Below are 25,391 nucleotides of genomic sequence, written 5' to 3'. Positions count from 1 at the left end.
GCTGCCATCTTCCACATGACGGACGGGTCCTCAGATCAGGGGGCAGAGCAGGGAGAACTCCCCCCAAGGGCAGCGGGGAGAACTGCAGGCAAGAAGGCCCAGAGATCGAATGGCTCTGCTGAAACGGGAGCATGGCATGGCCCGGGTGCTGGGACAGGCACTTCCGGATCCGGGGCTGGTGCATCTGTAAATGAAAGTCCCTGCGGTTGCTGGTCGGCTTGATGCGGCATTCGACAGATCTGAGGGTGAGCTGTCCAGCTCAGACGATGGAGAAGTGCCCGATCGTTCAGCATCAGTGGATTCGGGACGTGCGGCTGCGGGACCCCCTCCTGTGCTGCCGGGTAAGCCCACTACTAACCCCCTCTTTTCTTTGCAGGCAGTGTTGGGTGGTCTTTTTGGCATGGGGGGTAACGGGGTCAGGGTGTATCCCCCCCAGCGTTGGTGTTGCCTCATGCATCCGCACCTCACTTAGCAGACCGGGCATCTGCTGCGTCGAGCTCGAGCGCTGATTTACAGCACCCCTGGATGGGATTGCGCGCGCTAGTGCAAAAGTTTGAGGTAAGTGCGGTCACTGCTTCCCCAGTTTCCGGTTGGGTAACCGGCCAAACAGGGGCGGGGGCCCTATCCCCCCCTGTGATAGTGGGTCTGTAGCGGACATTACGGGTCGTCAGTTTCCAACAAAGCCGATACATCGAAGGAGTCGAGTTAGGTTCAGGACACCGTTCGCTTGGCTGACGCAGCTAAATGTGAGGTATATGTATGCTTTGAGGGCCCTTTGGGGGCACATCTCAAACCGGAGGTGCGGGATAAAATATGGAGGGGTGAGTATGTATAAAATGTTTCCTTGCTGCCGCTTGAGAAGTTCAATTTGGACAGGGTTAAACCGGACGAGTCAAAAAAAGGAGGAGAAAAAAAAGAATTGTTATTGCCTTATTTCCCGCTCCTTCGTTAACTGGCTACAGGAGTTCACTATTTTAGCGAGCGTGATTTGGCAAGAAACAGCTCGAGAGCTGCTCGGCACTCTTTTGCTACCTGGATGCCATTGGGGAAGCTCAGAGGGTGTATGGGGGTCAGGCGTGGCTCCGGTACGACAAACAATTTCATCAGCGTAAGGCTTGTCCACCCCTCCCTGCCCTGGGACCACAAGGATATCATCTTATGGATGAAGCTTATATCCTCGGCGCAGGCCTCCACATCATTTTTTCCCAGCAGGGCCGGAAGTTCGGATGCCCCAGGACAGCCGGCCCCCAAACGACGGGGGGTGTGTTGGCACTATAATAAAGGAGCTTGCAGGTTTGGAAATGGTTTCCGTTTCAAACACGAGTGCTCCGGCTGTGGGGGCAGTCACACTCTGTCCCGATGTTTTAAACAGGGAAAAGGCCTTTCCGGAGATATTTCGGGAAAAAGGGATGACTCCTGTGAGGGTGGAAAGGATGCTTCCTTTCCTAAATAGATACCCGGACTGGGGCGGCTTGGGCTTTACGGTGGGCTTTCAGATTCCCTGTTCGCTCGCGTGCATACCCCCAGTGTCTGCACCCGTCTGTGATTTCTGAGAAACTATCCAAGGAAGTGGCGTTGGGGCGCATGGGTGGTCCCTTCCTACCCCCCCGTTGCTCGATTTAGTGGTTTCACCATTGGGGGGTAGTCCCCAAAAGGAGCCCCAGAAATTTTGTTTGATTCATCACCTGTCCTTCCCTAAAGGGGGATCCGTTAATGACGCGATTGACCCGGGTGCTTGTTCTGTAACATATACCTCTTTTGACGCCTCATTTTTTTGGTCTGGCATTACAGACAGGTCGTGCCCATGGCCAAAACCAATGTGGTAGTGGCCTTTTGGCTGCTGCCAGTCCATCCGCAAAATTTCTATCTCCTGGGGGGTCAATGGCAGGATGGCTTTTATGTGGACCGATGTCTGCCTATAGTCTGTTCGATCTCATGCTCTCTGTTTGAGACCTTCAAAAATACGGAGGGGTGAGTATGTAGAAAATTTTTCCTTGCTGCCGCTTGAGAAGTTCAATTTGCACAGGGTTAAACCGGACAAGTCAAAAAAAGGAGGAAAAAAAAAGCATTGTTATTGCCAAATTCCCCACTCCTTCGTTAACTGGCTACAGGAGTTCACTATTTTAGCGAGCATGATTTGGCAAGAAACAGCCCGAGAGCTGCTCGGCACTCTTTTGCTACCTGGATGCCATTGGGGAAGCTCAGAGGGTGTATGGGGGTCAGGCGTGGCTCCGGTACGACAAACAATTTCGTCAGCGTAAGGCTTGTCTACCCCTCCCTGCCCTTGGACCACAAGGATATCATCTTTTGGATGAAGCTTATTTCCTCAGCGCGGGCCTCCACATAATTTTTTCCCAGCAGGGCCAGAAGTTCGGATGCCCCAGGACAGCCGGCCCCCAAACGACGGGGGGTGTGTTGGCACTATAACAAAGGGGCTTGCAGGTTTGGAAATGGTTGCCGTTTCAAACACGAGTGCTCCGGCTGTGGGGGCAGTCACACTCTGTCCCGATGTTTTAAACAGAGAAAAGGCCATTCCGGAGATATTTCAGGAAAAAGGGATGACTCATGTGAGGGTGGAAAGGATGCTTCCTTTCCTAAATAGATACCCGTGCCGGGGCAGCTTGGGCTTTACGGTGGGCTTTCAGATTCCCTGTTCGCTCACGTGCATACCCCCAGTGTCGGTGATTTCTGAGAAACTATCCAAGGAAGTGGCGTTGGGGCGCATGGGTGGTCCCTTCCTACCCCCCCGTTGCCGGATTTAGAGGTTTCACCATTGGGGGTAGTCCCCAAAAGGAGCCCCAGAAATTTTGTTTGATTGTTTGTTGGCAGATTCATTACACACAATGGTAGTTTCATGGTTAGGCACCAAGATCTGGAGGTTGAGACTAGCCAGTACTTGAGGGGGGACAAAGTACATCTTAACGCAGTAGGCATTGATTTTTGGTGCTTGGGCCTGCAGGATGGCATCCAAAGAGCCTTTCATTTTTTGGGGCGTCCACAGGTGTAAGGTTTCACACCTGTGGGCTGTGGCGGTTGGGATCTTTGGAGGCTAAATTAAGACCAATATGGCATAGTGGGGAAACATCTATGGTATAGGATCCTCAGTAAGATGCCAGTTAACCAAGGTTTAACTGGGCTTTTGGATATGGGTATCAGCGTTGAAAGGTGGAGAGTTGTATTGTCCTTGAGTCGGTGTGCTGCGACTGGGGACCTTGTGTGGTCACGCTGATACTTTGTAAATTTGGGGTCTTTTCAGTGCCTTCAAAGATCTACAACATGGTTATGACTGATCTAGGAAAGTATTGTTTGTAAATAGTATGTTTATAGTTAATTGTTTATAAAATGGCCGGTACGGCCAATTTTACTCCAAAAGGGTGTCGTCTGGTTATTTAAGATGGTATATATAATAGGTAGGTGCATAGGTATTAAGGTCAGCTTGCATCTGTCTTACCATAGTCAAGTATGCTGATAAGGAGTTCATAGTGAAGTCCGAATTCCTGGTTTGTATACTTCATTTTTGATTAGACTAACAGACTAGAATCAGAAGGGAAAAAACCTTAGCACATTGCATGTTTACACATCATTACTCTCAAATAAGAAGTGATGTTCTACAGGGTTCAGTGATAATCTTTCTGGTACTGAGGCACAGTGTGAGAAGCATCCATACAGCAAATGAAAGGCATATGCACTAAACAGAGTAGCTCTCCTAAGGGGTATACTTTGAAATTTACCTTCACACAGATATACAAAAAACACCAATTAACACAGTTGTATATTAAATAAAACATGGAATTTATTTCTAAATGCAAGTTGTATACAAACCTGATTTTGTTTTCATGTAAGTCAAAGTAAATAGATGGCTTTATACGTGAGAAACTTTTCCTTCATTGTCTAATCAGCAGGCTTGTGGGTGTTTTGATCAGTTTTCTGACCAAACCCAGCAGCAGCTGCAGCAAAGATCACAGTACTGATTGAGCTTTATGTCAGGAGTGCCTGCACAGATTCATGTTAATCCTTTGGCAAATAAATGAGGTCCGTTATCTGTATTTCAGCTGTGCATTTAGATATTTGCAGGGCTTTTTTTAAGCTGGAACTTGGCATTCTGCCAGCTCTGGCTCTTGCCTTCGCTCCTTGCTCACCACTATCACTTGTAAACACAGAAGCCCAGCTTCTGTGTTCACAAGGACAGCTTTCCTCTTGGCAGGTTCCAAATATCCTTCTCTGCCCCACACTCAGGCAATGACGGGGTAATGCAGATGCAGGTGCAATGTGGCCATGCATGGGGGGGGGGGCATTGTGTGGTAAGCACTGTGATTAGCGTTTATGCCCGGGGGGGGGGATACACAGATGCTGACAGATGATTTAGCTGCAAGCAAGTGAGCGAAGCAGAGCCACCTACAGTGCAAAGAGGTAGTAGAGCTGGGCTGGGTGTTTTATGAAAAGGTAAGATGTGGAAGCTTTGGGGGGGGGGGGAGAGATGAGGGCAGTGCAGCGATGTGTGTGCAGGTGCGGAAAAGTGGTGCAGATGTCAGAGGAGGGGTGGAAGTAAGATGTGACAGCCTGTAATAGAGAGCTGAACTCTGCACTGTATATGTAACACATTCATGTACTCTGCAATCTGTATGTACCTCACCCCTGAAACCAGCACTCTGTCAGTAGCACACCCATGAAACCTTCACTCTGTACGTAGAGCACTCCTAAACCCTGCACTCTGTACATAGAACACCCCTGAAACCTGCGCCGCTCTGTATGTAGCGCACCCCTGAAACCTGCAGGCTGTGCATAGCACACCCCTGAACTCTGCACTCTATATGTACTACACACCTGAACTCTTCATTCTGCATATAGAACACCCCTGAAACTTGCACTTTGTACATAGCACACCCCTAAACCCTGCACTCTGTACATAGTGCACGCCTGAACTGTCTATGTAGCTTATGACTGAACTGTGCACTCTGTGCATAGTGCACCCCCGAAATCTGCACTCTGCACATAGCACACCCCTGAACCCTGCGCTCTGTATGTAGCACACCCCTGAAACCCACATTCTGTACTTAGCACATCCCTGAATCCTGCACTTTGTACATAGAACATCTCTGAACGCTGCACATAATACACTCCTGGTATTTAATGCCCTTTTAAGACCCTTCCACTGTTGCAATTTGGCCATAGTCACCATTCAGTGTGGTTCAGCGGGGCATGGTTGAGTGCCTGCACCTATTCTGTCTGCGAATAAAAGCCCTGCATATTTGAAGTTCATATTTAAAGGAATCTTATGCTAAGGAAGTATAATTGCTGGCATTGCTGGCCTCTCCTTATGAAGATAGCAACTCCCTGGCTATCACGCAAATCCAGTGGCTTCAGAACTTTCATTGTCACTGACCTGGAAGCATATGGAAACTTTTCTTATCTACATACTTGTTTTGGGTCAGTGATTTTAAGTCTTTGATCTTCACACAACTAGATTTCCCAGAAGGAAGTCCGCAATGGGGTATTAATATTTATTTCAGTGCAGGTTACCTTAATGCCGCGTACACACGAGCAGACTTTACAGCAGACTTGGTCCGGTGTACCGGATTTCGTCGGACAATTCGATCGTGTGTGGGCTCTAGCGGACTTTGTTTTCTCAAAAGTTGGATGGACTTAGATTTGAAACATGTTTCAAATCTATCCGACGGACTTGAGTCCGGTCGAAAAGTCCGCTCATCTGTATGCTAGTTCGACGGCAAAAAACCACGCTAGGGCAGCTATTGGCTACTGGCTATGGACTTCCTTATTTAAGTCCGGTCGTACGTCATCACGTACAAATTCGTCGGACTTTGGTTGATTGTGTGTAGGCAAGTCCGTTCATTCAGAAAGTCCGTCGTAAAGTCCGTCAAAAAGTCCGCCGGGCAAAGTCTGCCGTAAAGTCCGCTCGTGTGTACGCGGCATTAGATTTTGCTGCCTTTTTGTAGATTTCTATGGCCTTTAATTTGGACCTCAAAACAGGTTCAAGTCATCCCTTTACCCAGTGATTCTCAAACTGTGTGCCACGTGAAATTTGTAGGTGTGCAATGGGAGTTTTGAAAAATATTTAAAATTGCTAGCGTTTTGAAACTTTGAACATATTGAAAAATTAAATGGTAAATCAATGTCACAAAAGATAACACGTAACATGTATAAAAATGCAATCTCTGCCAGTCTATCATTCATTGGTTCTTTTTGTAACACAAGACTTTTTTGAGATCTTGGGAGAACTTGACTGCTCTAATTATATTATGATAATAGAGACCGTTCCATTTGTTTGTTCCGTTTTGTCGACTTTGGAGCCTCGCTTCAATCTGATTTGTTCTCGAAAGCAGGCACATCCTTCAAATTAAATTAAAAATTAAATATATGTAAAAATAAATACGTTCTTCACCACAAAAATTGTTCAATCTTTTCGGGTGTCCTGTGAAAATTTTTAGATCTTTTTGGCGCGCCACAAGACAAAAAAGTTTGAGAAACCATACCTTTACCTCTATTTCTATAGTGCAATTTGAGTGAACATCAGCTGTATTATTGAGAATGTCTTTCTCAGTTGACAAGTAAACTGAGACAGCCATTTCCAGTACTTAGAAGAGAACTGTGTCAGGTATACCATGGGAACAGTTATCAAGGAAGGTTTTTACCTATTTTAAGACACCGCTGGTAACAGACTAAAGGTGGGAGAAAAACTTTTAAAATAGCATTCTGTTTCAGATAATAGTTGTTGTTGTTGTCGACTAAATTACCAGTGACCTATATACAAAGTTGCAAACAGTGTTCAGCCGAAAGCAAAGGAAATAAAACTAGTTGATAGCGGATTTTCAGTTCTCTTTTCTCAAGGGATGCATTATCAGCATGTCATCTGGTTTTATACTTCTTTCCAAAAACATGCCTTTCCTGGCCGCCGAGATATTACGATGAAAATATAATAGCAAATGAAGGTTAGCTTTTTTTTTTTTTGAAAATGTGTTCAGGGGTAACTATACCAAAAGTCCTTCCTGTCATCAGTGCACATGGAGTGACCAAAGGGATGTATGACATGAACTAAACCTATTTGGGTACTTGACCTAGCTTTCCTCTCCCAGTAGATTGGTAATGTGTAGGCAATGTTATCACTGCTGCACTCAACACACTGTTTAGGGACAAGCAAACAACTACACAGATTTATAGGATGTCCATGCAACAAAATGGACAACTTGCTTATCTCCAGCCGAAAAAAAAGCATTTGCATTTCACTCTGTGTTGCTGTTGGAGAAATTCCTTCACTTCCTGACTCCCACTGGGACAGGAAGTGAGGGGAAAACTTCCTAATGAAACCCCTGGCTAGTATTAAAAACTCAACAGGGGTTCCAATTATTCTCCACTCTATTGACAACTAAAAAAGTTGTGGTTGGGTATATATTTTCAAGGGAACTTAAAGGCTAAGTTCACCTTTTTTTTTTTCTAAAATCCAGCTCCTCTTTGTACCAATATACCATTAATGTACCTTGGTTGCTTTTTGAAAACAAGGCCTTACCTTAGCCCTTGCTATATTTCTTAGAATGCTTCAGAGACTCCCTGGTATACACACAGAGACAGATGAACTAGTAAGACACAGGAAGGAGTTTACCAGCCGACCTCATTAGCACACCTTCACCCATCAACTATGTTTTCACAGCACCCCCAGCATTTCTCCACATGTGCATTTGCTTGGCTTCCCCAGCAGGGCTCAGGCTGCATGCTATAATCTCTGGGGCCGCATGCAGCCCAAGGGACACCCCTGATGTAGTGCAAGGGCCTGCCTGATTGGATATAGAGTGATAGGATAGATGGTGTGTCCTCCTATTATATAGTTTTGGTAAATCAAAAGGAGATTATGCAGCGATTGTACAATGGTGTATAAATGGGGAGATTGGTCCCATTTATACACCTAAAATTACCTAGTTGCGCATTCAGTGTCATTAATTTTTTACGGCACACCAAGCACAGAAGCAAACACACATTTTGCCACATGAAAAAACAGGTGATAAATGCAGTAAAAAATGTGCAACTCGCTCCACGCCAAAGTGTCCCATGAGCTACTTTCCTACATGTAGCACAGCCCATTGTACTTAACGGGCTGCCCTATGTGTGTCACTGGAAAAATTAGCCAAAAAACATATGTGCTCCCACTACACTAGGTGTGAATGGGGCCTGAAAGTGAAATTTGTGCATTTAAACAAGAACAATGAGTCTCCATTAACCGCTTGCCGACCGGCTCACGCCGATATACGTTGGCAGAAGGGCACGTACAGGCAGATTAACGTACCTGTACATTGCCCTTTGATGAAGCGGTTTGCGGGCGCGCCCCCGCCTTGACCTCCGTGAGTGTGATTGCGGGTCCCGCGGACTCTATGTCCAGGATATGGGATATGCGCGATCGTCTCACGGAGAGGAAGAATGGGGAAATGCTGATGTAAACAAGCATTTCCTCATTCTGCCTAGTGATAGGACACTGATCACAGATCCCTGTAATCGGGAGCGGTGATCAGTGTCGTGTCACACATAGCGCCCCCCCCCCTACAGTTAGGATCACTCCCTAGGACACCTCTGCAGTGCCACGTAGTGGTTAACCCCTTCACTGCCAGTCACATATACACAGTAATCAATGCATTTTTAATTGCACTGATCGCTGTATAAATGTGAATGGTCCCAAAATCACGCCAAAAGTGTCCGTTCTGTCCGCCATAATGTCGCAGTCACAATAAAAATCGCTGATCGCCGCCATTACTAGTAAAAAAAAATTATTGATAAAAATGCCATAAAACTATCCCCTATTTTGTAGATGCTATAACTTTGCGCAAACCAATCAATAAATGCTTATTGCGATTTTTTTTTTTTTACCAAAAATAATTAGAAGAATATGTATCGGCCTAAACTGAGGAAAAAAAATGTTTTTTTATATAATTTTTGGGGATATTTATTATAGCAAAAAGTAAAAAATAATGCGTTTTTTTCAAAATTGTCGCTATTTTTTTGTTTATAGCGCAAATAATAAAAACCGCAAAGGTGATCAAATACCACCAAAAGAAAGCTCTATTTGTGGGGAAAAAAGGACGTCAATTTTGTTTGGGAGCCACGTCGCACAACTGCGCAATTGTCAGTTAAAGCAACGCAGTGCCGAATCGCAAAACGTGCTCTGGTCTTTGGGCAGCCAAATGGTCCGGGGCTGAAGTGGTTAACATCTGTGTTTCCAAACGCATGGCAAACTGCACAGAAAATGCGCACTTCACCATGTGTTTCAGAAATGCTGCAAATGTGCTTTGTGTTTGTGTTGTCATTACATGTTAAAGGCTCCCCAAATGTGGCAAACGCACCAAAAACTGCAATATCACACCATGCTCCACTCAAAAAGAAGTTTTGGAGCTTCTCTGGGGCAATTGTTGCATGTAGGGCAGCCTATTCAAGTACATGGGCTGCCATATGCGTGACAAGTGAATACGCCACAAAACGCCCAAAACAAACGCATCTGGGAATGTACGTTTTCGCTACGTGGAGATGTGAATGGGGCCTGACAACTGAGAGTCTCCATCCACTCCCTCCTATAGGGCAGCCTATTCAAGTGTATGGGCTGCCATATGTGTGACAAGTAAAAACGCCCCAAAACAAACGCATCCATGAAAGTGAGTTTTGTGGAGATGTGAACGGGGCCTGTCAACTGAGAATCTCCGTCCACTCCCTCCTATGTACTTGTATAAAGATGGCCATAAACTATACAACCTGATTGTACAATCTCCATACAATTTCCTTTATATTTTCCAGAACAATTGAATAGGAAGACACACCTGACCAATTGAAGGCGATTGCACAATCAGATTGTATAGGAAGTGAGTGGAAGGTAGTAATGTAATGAGGGGGGTGTGGTTCAGAGTGGTGAACAGACCCTACCACCCCCTCTTCTGTAATGCAACAAGGAAGTGAAGGCTTCTGGGAGATGACCAAACAGGAAGTGAAAGCTGGAGAATTGATGGAATCTGAAAATCCCTTCAAAAATACAAATACACTATCAAGTGACGTCGCTGCCTGGGGCATGATGGGGTGGTAAGATCACAAGGGGCAGGGCCTCCAGATTACATCATGGGTGGCCACGCCCCATGCCTATATAAGTAATAGTACACGGCGGTCCTAGCATTACACCGGGAGAGAGCGTCAAGACAAATTTGAAGGAAGAACAGAGGGAGAAGACAGCTGAGAGAGGAGACCCGGCAGAGGCAGAAGACAGCGCAGAGAGGAGAAGAACTGGAGAGGGGGAGAAGGCATCAGCAGAGGAGAGATAAGAAATCAGAAGAGATGCCGGAGCATCCTTGATAAATTACTTTAAAAACCTGTGTAGTGTTTTCATTCTTGACACTTTTTTTATGGGTGAATGGGTAGGGGTACCCCCTACTCATTCACATAGGGTGGGGGGCGGTACCTGGGGGCCCCCTTGTTAAAGGGGGGCTTCCAGATTCCGATAAGCCCCCCACCCGCAGACCCCGACAACCACCGGCCAGGGTTGTTGGGATCAGGCCCTTGTCCTTATCAACATGGGGACAAGGTGCTTTGGGGTGGGGGGTGCAGGGCCCCCCTGCCCCAAAGCACCCACACCCCCATGTTGAGGGCATGTGGCCTGGTATGGTTCAGGAAGCGCTCGCTCGTCCCCACCCTCTTTCCTGACCTGCCGGGCTGCGTGCTTGGATAAGGGTCTGGTATGGATTTTGGGGGGACCCCACCAGGGTTACCACTTCTGGTAACCCTGGTGAGAACCAGGAGTTCCTTTGCTTCAGAGGCATTTCCTTTTCATTTCCTGTTTTGGCAATGGGACAAAGTGAAGGGAAATCTCTTCAATGGGACACAAATTGCAAAAAACCCTCCCTTATTCTATCCAAATTAAAAAAAAAAGTTTTAACCTTAGTTATATGCTAATTAAATATAGTGACAGAGTGTTTTTGCTATGAAAAAATTTTTACATGAAAAGTGACTAGCTAGATATTTGGTACTGGTGTAGGGTAGGTCACAGAGGTGGCCTGTTATAATTTACTCTTAAACCAGTAGATGCCCCCATAGTCAGGGAAGATTAAGGTGTTAGTAGAGTTGAGTTATAGCCGAGTTGACTTATAGCCCTGCCCATGCTAGGAGAGGGGCACCCTGAGTAAGGTTGTATTAGGAAGGCAGAGAATTTCCTTGATTAGCTGCCATAAGGAACACGATTACTGATTGTCCCTGGGGGTGGATCGATGTGTAGGCAGTTATTTATTTATTGTTTTAGCCTGAAGTGGTGGAAGGACTGTATGCATTTGTGGTACTACTCTCATCCTCTACTTTGGAATGCTTTACCCTGGGTCACCCTGCCTGTGAGTAGCTGGTCTCTCCTCTCTCATGTCATGCCACATCTCTTTGAACTAAACTGATTGCCACCATCTTCAAGGGATGGATAAAGTACAGTATGTAACTATCTCTGCTTCTGTTGATTCAGTACACTGTTAAATGGCATTTCTGGCACAGCAAAGGTACCGGTTAAGCTAGGATGGGTCACCTCTACAGGTACCGGTTAATCTAGGATGTGTCACCCTTACAAGTTTACAGTCAATATTTCCATAACACCCCTTTCACACTGAGGCATTTTTCAGGCTCTAAAGGGCTAAAAATAGCGCCTGTAAAGCGCCTGAAAAAATGCCTCCCCTGCAACCCCAGTGTGAGAGCCCGAGTGCTTTCACACTGGAGCGGTGCTCTTGCAGGACGTTAGCAAAAGTCCTGCAAGCAGCATCTTTCGGGTGGTGCGGGAGCGGTGTATACACCGCTCCTAATAGTGTAGGAACCGGAAATAAGATAGCAGAAATGTTATTGCTTAGCTATTACAATGCTGTAAGCAGAAAGTTTCAAGTATAAAAATCTAACCATATAAAAACACAGGAAAGTGCACTGATACCAATGAAATTCTTGAAGGCTGGCAGTTCTCAAAGCATTTTAAGTATAGTGTGATTACATGGTATTAAATGTAATGACTATCAACGATGTAGTTACAGAAGATGCAGCTGTGACAATCACCATTCTCCCATAAGGCCTACAATCCCCATTACCAGTTGCTGTGCTCTATTATCCACCTTGCAGCAGAATAGTATTCTCTATCCAATCTACAAATCAAATTATTTTGGGGGCTAAATTATTGCAATTCAAACTATTAAACCTACTGAAATACAGTTTGTTCTCGGCCTAAGGTCTAGTCAATTGCAGTTTAATCTTACCTCTGTGAAACACATTATTAGTTTAAAGTGTATGTAAGCCCTAACAATCAACTTCTCTTATTTTATTTTGGCCAGTTAAATTGAGCGTATCTTGTTATATCTGTTTGATAAGTGCAAAGAAAGCCCCTTGATTATATTTTTGGACTTCAAAACATCCCCACATGTTATGCAGAAGGGAAAAGGGGGGGGGGGGGGTTATTCTGTAGTTCTGCCCTACGGTGACTATGTTGCTTCTCAAATTGATGCAGTATGTTTAGCGAGTGTTTTCACTCTTGTACAGGTTTTGTAATACTGGCAGGATCACCAGGTGAAAATAAAAGGAGAAGAATACCTCTAATGTAGCCACCACATCTAAGAACTGGTAAGCTGCATTATATTACATTTATTCCTGAGTTTAGATATTCTTAAAGCGGAGTTCCACTCAAAAGTGGAAGCTTAGCTTCTCTGTCTACCTGTTTTGACAGGTACCCATCTCCACTTTCGTCAGACCTCGCCGCATGTCAGAAGTTCGCCCCCCTCTCCTCTTTCCAGTCAGCAGGGCCATTCAGAAAGCGCAGCCTTCTTTGTGCATGCGCAGTAGGGAATTGCCGCAAGGCTTCATTGCCAGTTTCCCTTACAGGCTATGGCGGTGGCAGCACCCAAGAGCTGAAGGAAACATCGACTGGGGTGCTGACATCGCTGGATTCCAGGACAGGTAAGTGTCCCAATATTAAAAGTCAGCAGCTACAGTATGTGTAGTTGCTGACTTTTAATTTTTCCATAGAGGGCTAGAGCACCACTTTAAATCAGTAATTTACTTTCTTCTGTTTAAATTATTAATATAGGCAGTGCTTTTGAACTTCAAATGTAAATTCGGCACATCAGCAAATTGGGTTAGCACATCTTAATCTGGAATGACTTTAGGGCTTATTATGTATATGTTAAATCAGACTTGGTTGAGTCAAGTGCAGTATATCTTTGCTTGTAGAAATCCAAAATGTATTACTAGCATATGCATATACTATTACTAGCATCTTTTTTATCCATTTTCTTGCGTTTGGTGCAATTTGCATTACTATTGCAAGTTATGGCTTGTGTAGCAAAAAAAAATCATAGATTATCTAACCTGACACCAGTCTTCATTGCTTTCTGAGACAATGCACAGTTAGCTAGGGAGGGAGATTGGAATATGGGACATTTTCCTCACTTCCTGTCCTGTGACAATGATGTCACTGCAACAGGAAGTGAGTGGAACTTTCCCTATCTCCACCAAACCCTCAGCGTTTCTTAGTTTAACACATTAATTCCAATAAAGAAAACATTCCCCAGTAGACTATTTGTTAAAATTTTTACCCCGGGACTTGGAGTTGACAACTTTCAGAGCTGTTGGCTCCTACTCTTTCAATAAAGCTTCTCTGAACTTCTGTTCCTCTCAGGAGAGGGTTAACAGTGGACAGAGAAGTCTCCAATCAGTCTGTTTGCATGGAGAAGGGAGATGGAAGGAGGAGGGAAGGGCAGAGGAGTGTCTTGTCATCCTAGGCTATGGGGCTGTGTGTTTCCTATTAATACACATAATGTAAGAAAACACAACTCTAGTCCCGAAATACAAGGGTGGCTCCATAATCACTGAAAAATAAAGGCACTACCCTGGAACAGGAAACCTGGGGTAGTGGCCATGATACCAGCTTATAATATAATAATATTTGAAAGATAAAGAAGATGCATATTCAGCAAGTGATTACAACAGTTACTGAAAATACTACAAAAAGTGGAAGAAGATCCTGACTTGGTGATATTTGTCCCTACCCCCAACACTGGTATCTGTCCTAAGAAGACATGTTGTTAGTGCCTTGATCAAGGTGAATGGCCACAGTACTTTTAAGAGCTCTTCTGAAGAGTGCTGTAATTTCAGCTAGCTTTTTCTTGTAATGCTTGATGTTTCTGTAATATAAGTAGCATCACAGCATGCGTAATTCTTCCTATTAACCTCTTAACATTCACTTTCCCTACAGATGCATTCCTGCAATGATTGCCATTACAGTGAGCTTTCATATGTCTGACAATGAAAAAGAGGAACATTTAGCTTGTTAAAGAATTCAGACTTCTTTATCACAGCATATTGTATGAGTCAATGGGGCTGATTTGCAAAAGCCGTGCGTCAGCAGTAGAGGCGCACGGCGAGGCGCAACACACATTTTCATATTTACGAAACGGTGCGCCGGGGACAGAGCGTGAACCCCCCATTTACTATAGCGATCTTAGCGCACGGGAGAATGCAATCTGTGTGCCACTATGGACATGGCGCACGGCATCTATAATTCAATATTAACAGAAGATGGAGGTGTCAATATTGTGGGGCGATGTGAGGAAGTTTAGTAACAATTGTCCAAGTAACAAATATGCCCAAAATAGAATGAGAAAGTAACTTTTTCAGAGAAAGCCTGCTGTGCCTGCAAGTACATTTAGAACTGCACGAGATCAATGTAAGCAGTGCGTATGCCCAAGCGGCTGTTGCGCTCATTCACATGCGTTTGTTCACTGCACGGCCAAAATCTTAGTAAATGTTAAACAACGTACATGGGTTGAACGGGCGCACCTCTAAACGTCACACATTTGTTTTTACGCTGGTTCACCGTTATGCATTTTTTTAAGGAGATTTGCACACAGGTCATGTTAGCATGTTACCCACATGTGATATGCACCTTGTTAAAATTATGTAAAACAACTCTTGCTCCTCCTAAAAGGGCATTTAATCTTCCTCCTCTAATGCAGATGATTTCCTTGGGCTAGCTTTTGCTTTGAAAGGGTAACTCCACACTTCATTCTCCAATGCTCTTGTCTCCCCCCTCTAACCCCTTGGATTTTCATGAGCTAACTTTTGCTTTTAAAGGGGAACTCCACACTCCATTCTATTCTCCAAAGGCTGTGAGCTGCCTTCACCAATCCAAACCACATCCTTTTTCTGAGCATAAATCAGGGTCAGCTAGGAAAGGGGCAAGAAGAGCGATCACCCAACCTCCTCCTGAACCATACAAGACCACATGCACTCAACATAGCTGGCTGTTTTTGGGGCATGTTGGGCTCAGCCCAATACCAACAACAAAGCACCTTGTACCCACTAGTTTAACCACTTGAGCCCCGGACCATTATGCTGCCTAAGGACCAGAGGTCTTTTTCCAATTTGGCACTGCGTCGCTTTAACTGCTAATTGCGCGGTCATGCAATGCTGTACCCAAACGAAATTTGCGTCCTTTTCTTCCCACAAATAGAGCTTTCTTTTGATGGTATTTGATCACCTCTGCGGTTTTTATTTTTTGCGCTATAAACGGAAAAAGACCGAAAATTTTGAAAAAAAATGATATTTTCTACTTTTTGTTATAAAAAAAATCCAATAAACTAAATTTTAGTCATACATTTAGGCCAAAATGTATTCGGCCACATGTCTTTGGTAAAAAAAATGTCAATAAGCGTATATTTATTGGTTTGCGCAAAAGTTATAGCGTCTACAAACTAGGGTACATTTTCTGGAATTTACACAGCTTTTAGTTTATGACTGCCTATGTCATTTCTTGAGGTGCTAAAATGGCAGGGCAGTACAAAACCCCCCCAAATGACCCCATTTTGGAAAGTAGACACCCCAAGGAAATTGCTGAGAGGCATGTTGAACCCATTGAATATTTATTTTTTTTGTCCCAAGTGATTGAAAAATGACAAAAAAAAAAAAAAAAAAAATATTTACAAAAAGTCGTCACTAAATGATATATTGCTCACACAGGCCATGGGCCTATGTGGAATTGCACCCCAAAATACATTTAGCTGCTTCTCCTGAGTATGGGGATACCACATGTGTGGGACTTTTTGGGAGCCTAGCCGCGTACGGGGCCCCGAAAACCAATCACCGCCTTCAGGATTTCTAAGGGTGTAAATTTTTGCTTTCACTCTTCACTGCCTATCACAGTTTCGGAGGCCATGGAATGCCCAGATGGCACAAAACCCCCCAAAATGACCCCATTTTGGAAAGTAGACACCCCAAGCTATTTGCTGAGAGGCATATTGAGTCCATGGAATATTTTATATTTTGACACAAGTTGCGGGAAAGTGACACTTTTTTTTTTTTTTTTTTTTTCATAAAGTTGTCACTAAATGATATATTGCTCACACAGGCCATGGGCATGTGTGGAATTGCACCCCAAAATACATTTAGCTGCTTCTCCTGAGTATGGGGATACCACATGTGTGGGACTTTTTGGGAGCCTAGCCGCGTACTGGACCCCGAAAACCAATCACTGCCTTCAGGATTTCTAAGGGTGAAAATTTTTGATTTCACTCTTTACTGCCTATCACAGTTTCGGAGGAAAGTAGACACCCCAAGCTATTTGCTGAGAGGCATATTGAGTCCATGGAATATTTTATATTTTGACACAAGTTGCGGGAAAGTGACACTTTTTTTTTTTTTTTCATAAAGTTGTCACTAAATGATATATTGCTCACACAGGCCATGGGCATGTGTGGAATTGCACCCCAAAATACATTTAGCTGCTTCTCCTGAGTATGGGGATACCACATGTGTGGGACTTTTTGGGAGCCTAGCCGCGTACTGGACCCCGAAAACCAATCACTGCCTTCAGGATTTCTAAGGGTGAAAATTTTTGATTTCACTCTTTACTGCCTATCACAGTTTCGGAGGCCATGGAATGCCCAGGTGGCACAAAACCCCCCCAAATGACCCCATTTTGGAAAGTAGACACCCCAAGCTATTTGCTGAAAGGCATGGTGAGTATTTTGCAGCTCTCATTTGTTTTTGAAAATGAAGAAAGACAAGAAAAAACATTTTTTTTTTTTCTTTTTTCAATTTTCAAAACTTTGTGACAAAAAGTGAGGTCTGCAAAATACTCACTATACCTCTCAGCAAATAGCTTGGGGTGTCTACTTTCCAAAATGGGGTCATTTGGGGGGGTTTTGTGCCACCTGGGCATTCCATGGCCTCCGAAACTGTGATAGGCAGTGAAGAGTGAAATCAAAAATTCACGCCCTTAGAAAGCCTGAAGGCGGTGCTTGGTTTTCGGGGTCCCGTACGCGGCTAGGCTCCCAAAAAGTCTCACACATGTGGTACCCCCGTACTCAGGAGAAGCAGCAGAATGTATTTTGGGGTGTAATTTCACATATTTCCATGGCATGTTTGAGCAATATATCATTTAGTGACAACTTTGTGCAAAAAAAAAAAAAAAAAAAATTTGTCTCTTTCCCGCAACTTGTGTCGCAATATAAAATATTCCATGGACTCGACATGCCTCTCAGCAAATAGCTTGGGGTGTCTACTTTCCAAAATGGGGTCATTTGGGGGGGTTTTGAACTGTCCTGGCATTTTATGCACAACATTTAGAAGCTTATGTCACACATCACCCACTCTTCTAACCACTTGAAGACAAAGCCCTTTCTGACACTTATTGTTTACATGAAAAAGTTTTTTTTTTTTGCAAAAAAATTACTTTGAACCCCCAAACATTATATATTTTTTTAAAGCAAATGCCCTACAGATTAAAATGGTGGGTGTTTCATTTTTTTTTTTCACACAGTAATTGCGCAGCGATTTTTCAAACGCATTTTTTGGGGAAAAAACACACTTTTTTTAATTTTAATGCACTAAAACACGCTATATTGCCCAAATGTTTGATGAAATAAAAAAGATGATCTTAGGCCGAGTACATGGATACCAAACATGACATGCTTTAAAATTGCGCACAAACGTGCAGTGGCAACAAAATAAATACATGTTTAAAAGCCTTCAAAAGCCTTTACAGGTTACCACTTTAGATTTACAGAGGAGGTCTACTGGAAAAATTACTGCACTCGATCTGGCCTTCGCGGTGATACCTCACATGCATGGTGCAATTGCTGTTTATGTTTGACGACAGACCGCCGCTTGCGTTCGCCTTAGCGCGAGAGCAGGGGGCGACAGGGGTGTTTTTTTTTTTTTTTTTCTTTATTATTTTTTTGCTTTTTTAATCTTACTTTTAAACTGTTCCTTTCATATTTTTTTTTTTAATCATTTTTATTGTTATCTCGGGGAATGTAAATATCCCCTATGATAGCAATAGGTAGTGACAGGTACTCTTTTTTGAAAAAATTGTGGTCTATTAGACCCTAGATCTCTCCTCTGCCCTCAAAGCATCTGACCACACCAAGATCGGTGTGATAAAATGCTTCCCCAATTTCCCAATGGCGCTATTTACATCCGGCGAAATCTAAGTCATGAAATACTCGTAGCTTCCGGTTTCTTAGGCCATAGAGATGTTTGGAGCCACTCTGGTCTCTGATCAGCTCTATGGTCAGCTGGCTGAATCACCGGCTGCATTCTCAGGTTCCCTGTTGAGACAGGAGAGCCAGAGAAAAACACGGAAGACGGTGGGGGGGGGGGCATTCCCTCCCACGGCTTGTAAAAGCAGTCTAGAGGCTAATTAGCCGCTAGGATTGCTTTTACATGAAAGCCGACCGCTGGCTGAAAAGAATGATACCAAGATGATACCTAAACCTGCAGGCATCATTCTGGTATAACCACTCAAAGTCGTGAATGGCGTACCTGAAGACAAAAAAATGGTTAACAATGGTTAACAATAAAGCACAGTAAAGTGTAAATAATTACACACCTGAAAAACAAACATGATAAAACATAATAACAATAACAATAACAATAAAACATTGCAGAATAGAATACAGTAAAAAAGAGCAGAACAATAGAGAGAGAGAATAGAGAGAGAGAGAACAATAAAACAACAACTATTTTTTTTTATTTCATATTTTTTTTTTTTTTTACACTTTTTTTGTAACTAACTTTTATAACGGTAACCGGTTCCAGGTTCGGGTCTCTCAAAATGCGATGGCATCTTGGGAGACCCTGTGAAAGTGTGCCTAGTCTGTGCAATGCTGTACCCTACGCTAATACTCAACTAGTGAATGGTAGCGTTCAAAACATTCACCAATGCAAAGACCAGGATTGTCAGGACAGGAGGGACAATAATAGTGGGCGTCACGCCTATATCCACGCTTGCTGCAGACACAACATCTTTTTTGGGGGGTTCGTTGGGTAGGGGTACTCGGGAGGACATAAAAATGCCTCTCATGCAGCCGACTGCATTTGGTTGGGGATGTGAATGGGGGAAGTACGGGCGCTGCAGAAGCGGTGGGTTCCCAATTAGGATTGGTGAATGCAGCAGGAAGGGCACTATGGGCACGATGGGCCTGTGTTTGTCTTCTTGGTGGCAGCGGGACACTACTTGTGCTTGCCACCTCACCAGCTTCAACTGCACTTATGGGACTCGCCACGTCACCACGTGTTACTGCAGTGCTGGTTTGACTACGACCGGGGTGTACTGGGCCGCTGGCGCTTGCCAGTTCACCAAAACGCTACCAAAAAACGTTAGCGATCGCAGGGATCAGGCCTGACTCTGCGAACGCTGCAGTTATGCGTTTAGTGTTTTGTAAGTGTCAGTGATCGATCGATACTGCACTTGGGTGGGCTGGGCCGGGCCGGGCGGAGGGGCAAAACGCAGGTGCTAGCAGGTATCTGGGCTGATCCCGCTAACACTGCGTTTTTGGGAACCCTAAACTGCTGGGGACGCTAGTATAGATCTGATCGGATCAGATATTGATCCGTTCAGATACTATACCACTAAGGGAGGTGTACGGTGCGTGCGTGGGTGTTAGCGGTACTGGCGCTAATCTGACGCTGCCTGGGGCTGGTGCTTGCCAGTTCACCAAAACGCTACAAAAAAAACTGTTAGCGATCGCAGGGATCAGGCCTGACTCTGCGAACGCTGCAGTTATGCGTTTAGTGTTTTGTAAGTGTCAGTGATCGATCGATACTGCACTTGGGTGGGCTGGGCTGGGCCGGGCGGAGGGGCAAAACGCAGGTGCTAGCAGGTATCTGGGCTGATTCCGCTAACACTGCGTTTTTGGGAACCCTAAACTGCTGGGGACGCTAGTATAGATCTGATCGGATCAGATATTGATCCGTTCAGATACTATACCACTAAGGGAGGCGTATGCTGCGTGCGTGGGTGTTAGCGGTACTGGCGCTAACCTGACGCCTGGGGCTGGTGCTTGCCAGTTCACCAAAATGCTACCAAAAAAACTGTTAGCGATCGCAGGGATCAGGCCTGACTCTGCGAACGCTGCAGTTATGCGTTTAGTGTTTTGTAAGTGACAGTGATCGATCGATACTGCACTTAGGTGGGCTGGGCGGAGGCACAAAACGCAGGTGCTAGCAGGTATCTGGGCTGATCCCGCTAACACTGCGTTTTTGGGAACCCTAAACTGCTGGGGACGCTAGTATAGATCTGATCGGATCAGATATTGATCCGATCAGATACTATACCACTAAGGGAGGCGTATGCTGCATGCGTGGGTGTTAGCGGTACTGGCGCTAATCTGACGCTGCCTGGGGCGACGCATATCACCGCCGGGCGATCAGGGGGCTAAACCTTTATTTGGTAATAAACGGCGGGTGCCCTGACACTATAAAAAATAAACGAACTAACCAGCGTCATCCGTAACGGTTATACGGTGATCAGTGGTGAAAGGGTTAACTAGGGGGCAATCAAGGGGTTAAAACATTTATTAGGTAGTATAGGGGGGTCCCTGACGCTATAAAACGCTGACGGCGAACCTAAATATTTACCTCACTAACTAGCGTCACCAGCGACACTAATACAGCGATCAGAAAAATGATCGCTTAGTGACACTGGTGACAGGGGGTGATCAAGGGGTTAAAACTTTATTAGGGGGGGTTAGGGGGGTACCCTAGACCTAAAGGGGGGTAATACTCACTGTCCCAACACTGTAACTGTCACAAACTGACACTATGCAGTAATCAGAAAAAAAAAAAAAAACTGCTGGTGTCAGTTTGTGACAGGGGGGGGGGGGGGTGATTGGGGGGGGATCGGGGGGCGATCGGGGGGGGGGGATCGGGGTGTTTTGTATGCCTGGCATGTTCTACTGTGTGTGTGTGTGTTGGTGCACTCACATAGATGTCTTCTCTCCTCGGGCCGGAACGGAAAATACCGACCCGAGGGGAGATGACATCACTTCCTTTGCTGCTGTTTAGCATACAGCAGCAAAGGAGTGTTTTCATTGGCCGGCGGCGATCGCGAGGGGGGGGCCACGAACGGATGGTCTCCCCCTCATCACCGATCGCAGCTGGACAAAAGACGACCGCCTCGGGCACCGGGGGGGGTCCGATCGGACCCCCCACCCGCGGAAGGCAAATCACGTACCCTGTACATGATTTTGCCTGTCCGTGCCACTTTGCCGACGTACATCGGCGTGAGGCGGTCGTCAAGTGGTTAAAGGGGTTTTCCACATTCTGTAAAGCCCCCTGTCTGCAGCCCCCACAACCCCAGCCTGGGGGTTGTGTGGAAGAGGCCCTTGTCCCCCTGAATATGGGAACAAGGTGGTTAACTTTTGGGGTGCCTGAGCCCCTCCTGCCCCTAAGCATCCACCCCCTTTCATGGGCTGGCTGGCTTGCTGTGTGTTTGGCTAGGGGTTTGTTAGTGTGTGGGAAGGGCATTTTTTTTTTTTTTTTTTAGTTTGGGGTGGTATTTTTCACGTGGGAGTTCTCATTTTAAACCTTAACAGACCCAAGTGGCCTTGTATGTATAGTTACATAGTTAGTCAGGTTGAAAAAAGACACAAGTCCATCCAGTCCAACCATAAAAAAACAAAAAAAACAAAAAAACAATATACCCAATACTATACCCACAGTTGATCCAGAGGAAGGCAAAAAACCCCAGCAGAGCATGCTCCAATTTGCTACAGCAGGGGAAAAAAATCCTTCCTGATCCCAGAGAGGCAATCGGATTATCCCTGGATGTATTGGTGGGGCAGGCTATTGTTTGTTTTGGGTTAAAATCTTGCAGCTGCAATGTAGATTTGTACATTTTCTGTAAAGCTGTACATCTTTTAAAGCAGCATTTTGGATACATGCTAGAGATGCACCACTTTACAGGCAGAGTAAGCCCCCCAGGTTACTAGCTTTTAAGCAATTTTGCATTTTTAAAGGCACTTCTGCTTGTTTAGTTTTTGGGGTACCCATTTTAAGGACAATAACTAGAATATAAGCCAGCCACGTAGGGACTAGCAAAATTAACAAATCAGTTCCCATAGACTGCAATGATATTTGTTGTATAACTTTTGCCCATGTTAGGCTCTTTGTTTGCCCCCCTGGACCGGGGGTGTTTGTCCAATCTGTAATTTTGTAGCATCCTGGGTGATGTGCTTAATTTTGGGGGGAATTTAACCACTTAAGCCCCGGACCATTTGGCTAGCCAAAGACCAGAGCACTTTTTGCGACTCGGCACTGCGTCACTTTAACTAACAATTGCGCAGTCGTGCGATGTTGCACCCGAACAATATTGACGTCCTTTTTTTCCCACAAATAGAGCTTTCTTTTGGTGGTATTTGATCGCCTCTGCGGTTTTCATTTTTTGCGCTATAAACAAAAAAAGAGCGAACATTTTGAAAAAAACGCAATATTTTTTAATTTTTGCTATAATATCCCCAAAAAATATATAAAAAAACATTTTTTTACTCAGTTTAGGCCGATACGTATTCTTATATATATTTTTAGTAAAAAAAATCGCAATACGCGTATATTGATTGGTTTGCGCAAAAGTTATAGTGTCTACAAAATAGGGGATAGTTTTATGACTTTTTTATTATTATTTATTTTTTTACTAGTAATGGTCGGCGATCTGCGATTTTTATTGGGACTGCGACATTATGGCACAATTTTTACACATTTTTGGGACCATTGGCATTTTTACAGTGATCAATGCTATAAAATTGCATTGATTACTGTAAAGATGTCACTGGCAGTGAAGGGGTTAACCACTAGGGGGCAGTGAAGGGGTTACGTGTATCCTAGTACGTGTTCTGAAGGGGGGAGGGGACTGTGCAGGGGACATGACAGATACAGAGTATGAACAGACGATCTGTCTGTTCTCCCCTCAGAAAACCTGGAAACTGTGTGTTTACACACACAGATCCCGGTTCTCAGTGTGCCCCTAATGATCGCGGGAGCCAGGTGGTGATTGCGACCACCGGGCACTCGCATCGGCTCCGTGGGCGAGCAGGGGGCGCGTGATTTGGTGTGATTTGTGTGAGGTGTGATTTGTCTGAAAGCTACTTTCCTGGTGCCATGATAGCATATGCATGGATCGTGTGTATGCTGCCATGGATAGGCACTAGGAAAGGAAAATTACAGAGAGGTAAGTATTCAATTTTCCATTTTAGCGCAGTGGTTCTCAGCCTCAGCCCTCAAGACGAAGGAAAACCTGCAAACATGGCCTATTGGGGGTACTTGAGGACAGGGTTGAGAACCATTGATTTAGAGCACTGAGCTAAAATCTAGCTCAAGACAATCCTGTTCTAATTGTGGGCATTTGAGGGGAACCAAGTGAGTGTTAGAACCCCTGCTTGTCTTTTTTAGGTTGTGTTTTGTTTCCCTTTTCTGAAAATTGGCTTCACTTCTTGTCACATAGCCAAACAGGAAGTGAGAGTAAAACCCTACCAATGTCTTTCCTTGGGGACACACAGGTGTGTCTAACTAGTGCTCCCATTAGGAAAATAGCACTCTAGCACTTTGTTGTGTACACCTCAAAATATTAGGTATTTTGGGGTTTATTAAAGTAAAATCCACTCTGCAATACAAGTGTACTTGCTGTAAATCTGAGGGGAAGCACTTGTGATTTTATCATTCAATCATGTAGAAGCAAAGATGCTGTTTTTTTAATTTTCATTGCATGTTCTCCTCGGGTCTCCAGCAACTGCACTTCCAAGTGCACTTGTAGTACTTTAGTAAATAAACCCCAAAGTCCAAGATACCTAATAATTTGGGGTGTACAGAGCAACATGCTAGAGTGCAATTTACCTAATGGGCAAACTATTTAGATTGACCTGTGTGCCCCCAAGGAAAGACATTGGTAGGGTTTTACCCTCACTTCCTGTTTGGCTATGTGATAGGAAGTGAATACATTTGAAGGAGAAACTGGCAAAATTTGGGAGGTGTTTTCACTCTATCAGGGGTGCAGACATCCCCAAAAACTGACAAGACTTCTAATCCCTGTGCACTCTATCCCCAAGAAAAAATAAGAAAGGATTTAATTTAGTTTAACTTTGCAAAGACACATTCCTAAGTTCAACTGTGATGGATGTCAATGGCCCATTTAAACCTTGTTTAATAGAAAACACCACTTGCCTTTCACTATAAACATGTGTTAGTCCAGTCCTGGAAATCTGCATCTGCTTTACTATTAATTTCCATAAAAATTGGGTTCCTGCAGCTAGATGCACCAAATGCATTTAGATGCGAGACCGCTGTGTATGTAAGATGCACAACTGCTGTGTGCGTGGAGGTATGTACCTGTGGCGCATATCTAGTTCCCGGAAGTGGTGGCCAGCACACAGGAATGACATCACACCCCTCCAGGAAGTTGCTTGTACTGCTGCTAATTTCTTCACCCCACCATGCCCCACTCACTGTTCTCTGAGGAAGAGATGATCCTTATTTGCAAATTAAGATCATTTTTAATTTATTTTTACATGGGGTGGTGTTTGTGTGGGTCATGTGTGTATGTCTAAATGATTTGGCCTCAAAACACACCTACTTACTGTGTACAGATTCACTTCCGGGCCAATGTATATTGCTTCCTTCTTCAGCGTGTGTGTATATATAGATATATCTATATATCTATAGATGTAGGTTCTTGTGTCCACCAGCAGGGATAAGTTGGATAGATGCCACACTCCCAATTCTGGAGGCATATTAATGGTCTAGCACATGGGTCTTCAAACTACGGCCCTCCAGTTGATCAGGAACTACAATTCCCATGATGCTTAGTCATGTCTGTGAATGTCAGAGTTTTACAATGCCTCATGGGATGTATAGTTCCACAACAGCTGGAGAGCGGTAGTTTGAAGATTCCTGATCACTCTAGCATGTCTTGAAAAAAGGTGGTTTTTCATGTGTCTTGTATAATGCCCAAGAAATATCGTTTGGAAAATACAAGTGGGTCATGGCACATCTACATTCCAAATTTGGCACTTAAGATGGTCATGCAGTATGCAATGTTAATCTCTGTACAACTCAATATTTAGGCAAAATAGGTA

At 44.5% G+C, this 25,391-nt stretch overlaps 1 protein-coding gene across 3 annotated transcripts in view; it reads left to right on the top strand.

The window, feature by feature from the left end:
- Positions 1-25,391, top strand: part of WSCD2 (WSC domain containing 2) — a 542,380-nt gene that overhangs the window by 171,982 nt on the left and 345,007 nt on the right. The window contains exon 3 of one of the 3 annotated variants that reach the window (XM_073625869.1): positions 12,529-12,609. The exons of the other annotated variants lie outside the window; for them this stretch is intronic. The gene's annotated coding sequence lies outside the window, so the exon portion shown is untranslated. The remainder of the gene's footprint in view (positions 1-12,528; positions 12,610-25,391) is intronic. 3 annotated transcript variants of the gene reach the window in all.

The sequence above is a fragment of the Aquarana catesbeiana genome, linkage group LG01 (genome assembly GCF_042186555.1).
Source record: "Aquarana catesbeiana isolate 2022-GZ linkage group LG01, ASM4218655v1, whole genome shotgun sequence".
Taxonomy (NCBI): Eukaryota; Metazoa; Chordata; class Amphibia; order Anura; family Ranidae; genus Aquarana; species Aquarana catesbeiana.
Note: the sequence above shows the minus strand (reverse complement) of the source record. Positions and strands in the feature narration are given on the sequence as shown.